Below are 7,262 nucleotides of genomic sequence, written 5' to 3' on the forward strand. Positions count from 1 at the left end.
ATATATTTAGAACAAATAATAAAAAATCTGACCTATATAATTCAAACTTATAGATTATTAGCATAGTGCAACAAATATAAAAAAAACGAAAAAACTGCAATTTTGGTTTTGTATGTTTGTCATTTTGCGATTTCGATCATCTATGTTTTCATATTTCATTTTAGTCCTCCATGTTCCGATTTTTGGCAATTTTAGTTTTTTTTCTTTGAAAATGCTTACGTGACACTATACGCATTAGCTCCACACTGCAGCGCCACATCGAAAAAAAGACTAAAATTGCTAAAAAAAACAAAGATAACGAACTAAAACTGAAATCTAAAAATATAAAAGACCTAAATCACAAATTGAAAAACATACAAAATAAAAAAAAAAACAATTTTCCCTAAAAAAAAAATATAACTTGCGAAAAGATCCATAGTACCGTGCATCTGACACCATCAACTTTGAAACAATATATCAAATTCGAAGCTTATTAATTATATCATGTGGAAAAAAAAATGTCAAGTGGTGTAGTGGGCGTGTAATATCAGATTGCCTCTCAATTCGCTGGAATGCCCATCACCATTCCGTCCATAAACACTACAACTATGTAGTCCTCATACATACTACTTAGTAAGGATTAGCGCTTTCAATAAATATCTTGATTTAGCTTATATCTTATTCGTTAAATTACCTTAAAATGATTTTTCTTTGTTTTCAATTTGTTCGGATTGAAGACAATAGCAAAAAATTGTGAACCCATATTGTGTATGTATTTAATTTTGTATTTTGATTGGGGTCAGCTGAAAATGCTGTGGAAGTGATCGAATTGATCAAGAATTAGCGCTTCCGTGTTGTTTTTTGTGGATAATTATCGATTTTATTGATTCATTTGATGATAAATGCCTACGCTGAGGCGCAGAAAAGGTTCTGGAGGGAATAAACCTCAGAATTCTGAGCAGGAATTGGATGAAAACAAGGAGAGAAAGGGGGAGGATGCGGAACAAAGATCGAATTTTGATGTGAATTTGAATTCCAATTTGAACTGCGGCGGCTCGAATAATTCTTGGGCGGAGAAATCGAGGAAGAGATGGAGCTGTGTGGACAGTTGCTGCTGGTTCATCGGGTGCATATGCTCGATGTGGTGTTTTTGCTGTTCTTGTACAATGCAATGCCAGCTTCGTTTCCGCAGTACGTGACGGAGGCGATCACGGGGCCATTGCCGGATCCTCCGGGTGTGAAGTTGGCCAAGGATGGATTCAGAGCTAAACATCCGGTGATTTTCGTCCCTGGGATTGTTACCGGCGGGCTGGAGTTGTGGGAAGGCCACGCTTGTGCTGAGGGGTTGTTCAGAAAGAGGCTCTGGGGTGGTACCTTTGGTGAAGTCTACAAAAGGTATAAAGTTTCTTCACCTTATTCGTGAATTTTGTGTGCTAACGGGTGTGAGTTCTGCAAGGAGATTTTAAGATTTTGAAATTGCATAGTGTTACATAGTTAAGCCTGTGCGTGCCTGTCAGAAAGGTCACTCAATTACGGATGAGTTCATTCATTATGAACGGAGACAATGGATTGTTATTTCTTATAAAATGCGTGTGAAAGTTAAAGGTTGGGATGTTTGCTTTTTTTTTTTTTTATCTTCGTTGGCATGGCATGCACCGTGTTTCTTTTCTTTGCTTATTTGGAATGATTTATTGAATTGAAAATACTGTATTAGGTATTAAAGGTGGAAGTCTAATTGTGACTTTTGGTGGTGGGTTAGTAGTTTGCTGAGCCCGATGGAAGTTTCTAAACTGATAGTAGTGTCAGACAATGTTTTGCAGCTGCTGGCTACAGTTTTGATTTTCCTGCCCTACTCTGTGATTAAAAATACTTGCTGGTTTGGCATGAATATTTTTTTTTGGGGGAGGTTTAGCTATGATATCTAAACTGATGCCGTAGATTTTTCAGCTGGTAAGAAACATTGAATATATACACGAATATGGGATACTAAAGTAGATTAGATTTGAAGGTTTTAATCCTGAACGATTTTTTGAAAAAAAAAAAAAGATGGATGGAGAAGTTTTCAAGGTGCTGCAGTCACCTAGAAAGTTTTCAAGGTGTTCTTTTTGTAAGTTTAACATGTATAAAGCCATAAAGTCAGTACTTGGTTCCGAAATATGTTCCATGAGTCCATGACCCTAGCATGTCAATTTGAATGGCAGCCAATGTTTCCTCCTTTAATTTCAGTGTTGTGCAGTTCTTTTTATTTTCCATAATTATATGTCGGTTCCTGTTTCATTCCATTAGCATTGGGCAATGCTACAATTTTTTTGAACTGTTTATACGCTCAAAATTATTGCATTTGAAATGTTCACTTGTCACAGTAATATTTGTAATTGTGCTCCCTTGTTTTTACAATACTTGCTTTCTTTGTCGAAGAGGCATTTGTAGGTCTATCTATGATATATCGACATTTTGATGCTTTTAAAATTTTCCTTAAAAATTAAGCCACACTATCAGTTATCTTTTTTGTTTTTTTACTTTTATCTTTTTTGTTTTTTTACTTTATACTTCCACCATCTATGTAGGCCTTTGTGCTGGGTCGAACACATGTCACTGGATAATGAAACCGGATTGGATCCCCCTGGTATAAAAATCAGGCCTGTTTCTGGCCTTGTGGCAGCTGATTACTTTGCACCGGGTTATTTTGTTTGGGCTGTTTTGATTGCTAACTTGGCCCGAATTGGGTATGAGGACAAAAACATGTATATGGCTGCATATGATTGGAGGATCTCATTCCAAAACACTGAGGTTTGCTACTTTCTTTGCTCAAGGTGCTTATAATTCTTTGAATTGTCTGATACATTTTAAATTTTAGAAAAAGGGTGTACCTTGTGCATGAAATCCTGCCATTTTATTTTCTGGGAGGCTTTGCACTGTGTAATCTCACAATTGCAAGAGAAAATGTTTCTGTGACTTGAACCAACTACCCACAAGAGCAGCTATTACTTGTTTCCTGTGTTCACGTTCCTTTAGATACAAGAAATGTGTTATGAGTTGTGAATCTCATGATAGTAAACTGATTATACATGAGTATTATGTTATATTTTTCTACAACCAACATATGTCATGATTTTTCGCCTCTTTCAATGATGCTTTTGTGAATCAGATATTTTTTTGGGCTAAATCACCAGGTTCGAGACCAAACTCTGAGCAGAATTAAAAGTAACATAGAGCTCATGGTAGCTACTAGTGGTGGCAAAAAGGTTGTGGTTGTACCACATTCAATGGGAGTTCTGTATTTCTTGCATTTCATGAAATGGGTGGAGGCACCAGGGCCGATGGGTGGTGGTGGTGGACCAAATTGGTGTGCTGACCATATAAAGGCTGTAATGAACATTGGAGGGCCTTTCCTGGGTGTTCCTAAAGCAGTTACAGGATTGTTCTCTGCAGAAGCTAAGGATATTGCTATTGCAAGGTTTGATGTTGAACATAATTGAGTGCTTGGATATTGTCCATATCTGTAACTTGATTTATCTCTCTCGCTCAAGTAGCTTTTCTTGCCTTACAAAACAAAGATTATTATTAGTCTCGTATAATTTATCATCTGAAAGCATCAGTTTGTTCAAAACAAGGACGAAAGTGCACCAAGCTCTAATTTGCAATATTTTATCATACTGTCCAAAATTGTCCAGGGTCGTCAATATTTTATGCAGTTTGTGCCAATAAAGGACCAGATTGTGGCATCCTGGCTAGATTTGATTGGAGTTCAGATATTGTATCTCTCTTTTCTTTTTGTGGCTTACGGAAACAAGATACTCATATTTTATGGTATTTAAATTTGTCATCTGAAGAGCTTATCAGATGTGGGGGGTGGGGGGGGGGGGGGGGGGGGGAGAGAGAGAGAGAGAGAGAGAGAGAGAGAGAGAGAGAGAGAGAGAGAGAGAGAGAGAGAGAGATTTAATCAACTGTATTCCATGTGATTTTCTCCGGCTAATTTGGAATAGGATTTGTATGAATTTAGATTTCGATATTTATCTTTTCTTTTGCTATGCAGGGCTATAGCACCAGGTGTTTTGGACATGGATGTATTCGGATTCCAAACATTACAGCATGTTATGCGAATGACTCGTACTTGGGACTCGACTATGTCGATGATACCAAAAGGCGGTGACACTATCTGGGGTGGTCTTGATTGGTCTCCAGAAGAAGGTTATGACTGTGGTTTGAAGAAAAAAAATAACAATGGTCGGACAACAGCTCACAACAGAACCGAGGATTTAGCCAAAACCTCTCACGCCAAGTTTGGAAGAATAATATCATTTGGAAAGGATGTGTCTAATTTACATTCATCAGAAATTGAGCGAGTTGATTTTAGGGTAATGTTTCAACTACCATTTATTGACCAGTTTGAGAATATATTGGCATTGATTCATGTAGCAATTTCCCCTCCACATTTGTCTATGCTAAAGCATGTGTAGAAAGCAATTTTACAAATCATTTTCTTCAAACCATCCATACTGATCTTGTTTTCTCCTCATATTCTAGACAATTTGTTGCTTAGATGTCTATATCTTTGTCAAATGGTCTTCGCGGAGCACTCCTGTCTTAGAGCTTTAATACCTAATCGTGATTTCATTTTCCGATAAACTCTAGCTCTAATCTTTCATTGTCCATTACATGTGTTTAATCTTGTTAGCATTCATCAGGTATACTCATCAGTGACCTATTATTATAAATAAAGATTCCATATTTAGGGCTGATTTGTTCCTAAATATTACCCACCCGGCAAATGCTGATCTTACACCTTAAGAATTAAACGGTGAATTTCAATTCTCTGAGTTGTTTTCTCTCTTCCTAATTCATTTTTAAGCTGTCTGATCTCTAGGGTGCTATCAAAGGAAAGAATCTGGCAAACACCACCTGCCGTGACGTGTGGACGGAGTACCATGATATGGGCATTGGCGGTGTCAAAGCCATAGCTGATTACAAAGTTTACGGTGCAGAATCAATCCTGGATATGCTTCAATTTGTTGCACCTAAGATGATGAAGCGTGGCAGTGCACATTTTTCCTACGGAATAGCTGATGATCTAGATGACAAAAAATATGATCATTATAAGTATTGGTCAAATCCTTTAGAAACAAAGTAAGGCTCTTACTTGATATATAATGGTATCTGTGCCCTTCCTTCATTCACCCCACTGAGGATAAATTCTACACCCCCAGGAAAATATGAAAATTTAATAATACCCACCATTTTAAGTATAGCAGTTTCTTGTTCCAATTTTGTGTTTGATATTTAAATCCACTGACCACTGTTCTGGTCTTCACCGTCTCAATCTCTAATGCAGATTACCAAATGCCCCAGACATGGAAATCTTTTCAATGTATGGAGTAGGGATCCCTACAGAAAGAGCATATGTGTACAAGTTCAGTCCTGCCGCTGAGTGTTATATTCCTTTTCAAATTGACACCTCAGCAGAGGGTGGAGACGAAGGCCCTTGTCTGAAAGGAGGAGTATATTCAGTTGATGGAGATGAAACAGTCCCAGTTCTAAGTGGGGGTTTCATGTGTGCTAAAGGTTGGCGAGGAAAGACTAGATTCAATCCCTCTGGTATCCGTACATTCGTAAGGGAGTACAATCATGCCCCACCCTTAACTCTTTTGGAGGGCAGAGGAACACAAAGTGGTGCTCATGTCGACATAATGGGAAACTTTGCCTTAATTGAAGATATCATAAAGGTAGCAGCAGGCGGCACTGGAGAAGATATAGGAGGAGATCAAGTACATTCTGATATTTTCAAATGGTCAGAAAGGATTAAGCTAAAGCTTTAAGAATGTACTTTTTCATGGTGAGTTGTATCCTCTCTTTACCGTGTTTATCTCATTGCTACCTTGTAAGCTTTTTATCCACCTTAATAGTTGTCGTGAATCCGAATTGTGATAGTCTGATGAGCTTTCAACTTAATATGGTGGCTCAACTGGACTTTCGAATGATGCTCTTACCTCCATGGCATGATGAATCCCTCGTAGGAAGTAAAACCGACAGTATTGACTTGTCTACAAGCTGCAGCTAGCCCTGTGGATTGCAAGTTTATATCTGTTGTAGAGCAACAATTACCTTTACTTTCCCATCTAATTAAGTGGTAAAACATTGAAATTATGAAATTTGCGTTCTGTGAAGTTTTATAAAATTTATATTGCGCCTTCAAAAAAAAAAATTTATATTGCATTTATAGCATATAACTTTTTTTTTTTTTTAAATTATTAGTATATAACTTTTGATGCAATGGAGTTTACAATAGTTGGTGGACACCTATATTATCATTAAACGATGAGCACCCCTTTTCCAATCCAGTTCTCAACTCTGAGTTTCACATATTTATTGGCTTCAGTATCATTTCATGGTTGATGCTTCATTTCTTCATTACAAGATAGATGTTTGAATCGATATTAGCTTCTGTTCATGCAGATCTTTGGTGCAACTTGGGATGAAAGTTCCTTCTCTTTTCCAGGATCGGCACACACGTTCACTCCTCCAGGTATTCGTCACGGCAGCCAGGACTACAAACAAAAACAGCCCCTATACGAAAACATGGAAGTGCTAAAAATGGCGCCAAGGATGACCATTGTACAAGCATAGCTCTTACTGGAAGCATGGATGTTGACATCAAAATTATGCACTTCTTTCAGTTTTGTATGTGCTCGCTCGCCTTTTACATATTCATAAATTTTGTACTTATCTTACATGAGTTAGAAAATGGCATCCCTTGTCTAATTTTAATATTGATTTTGGTGAAGAATATACGTTTTTTTTTTTGTTTTGATGAGTAAAATTCATTTTGGTACACGAACGATTGATAAAATGTCAAATTGATACATGCACTATTGAAATAGTTTAGTTGTTATATAATGAAGTTATAAAGTCAATTTTACCCTTTACTTAAATTATTTTATAGTCCAATAGTTTTGTTAAATTCAAATAGATACATATTTTATTTTTCAAAATTGTATAATTATAAGCATAAATTTATATTTATTTAAATTTTATATTATAAAAAAAGATCGTACTCATCGTACGAAAATATTATAAATATTAATTAATACATATATATATATACGTGTAACAATGATAAAATATATATATTCAAAATATTTATAAATACATAATAAAATGATGTTTTTCTATTTATTTATCTTATAATATTATCATTTATATTAATATAATTACAATTCATCAACAACTAAGAATATACATTGTTGGGGATCGGTGTGTGTAGAGGGGGGTGGATACACACTTTT

General features: G+C 36.2%; 1 pseudogene; it reads left to right on the forward strand.

Annotated features, from left to right (window-relative positions):
- Positions 1–526: 526 nt before the first annotated feature.
- Positions 527–6,853, forward strand: LOC140886483 (phospholipid:diacylglycerol acyltransferase 1-like; annotated as a pseudogene).
- Positions 6,854–7,262: the final 409 nt, after the last annotated feature.

The sequence above is a fragment of the Henckelia pumila genome, chromosome 3, assembly GCF_033568475.1.
Source record: "Henckelia pumila isolate YLH828 chromosome 3, ASM3356847v2, whole genome shotgun sequence".
In the NCBI taxonomy this organism is placed as follows: Eukaryota; Viridiplantae; Streptophyta; class Magnoliopsida; order Lamiales; family Gesneriaceae; genus Henckelia; species Henckelia pumila.